Consider the following 256-nt stretch of genomic DNA (forward strand, 5'->3'; position numbering starts at 1 on the left):
TCTTGTAGTTTATTGCTCGACTTCTCAGCTTGAGTTCTGTGTACTGACTCCACCTAATCACGGTCAAAGGTTTGCCCATGTTTTTAGCCATGACTTAGCCGTGTGTTTCCAGCTCCAAAAAAGCGAATGCTGGGAAACCGCATCTTTCAGTATGTCAGATAATCACACACCCGGAATTAGCTTTCACATTGAGGTAATGGTGACTGACCTGTTCTCTGTCATCCCATGGAGAAACTTCCCCAGTCATTTTGTACCA

This window comes from Mesitornis unicolor, unplaced genomic scaffold, assembly GCF_000695765.1.
Source record: "Mesitornis unicolor isolate BGI_N332 unplaced genomic scaffold, ASM69576v1 scaffold32201, whole genome shotgun sequence".
NCBI classification, from domain to species: domain Eukaryota; kingdom Metazoa; phylum Chordata; class Aves; order Mesitornithiformes; family Mesitornithidae; genus Mesitornis; species Mesitornis unicolor.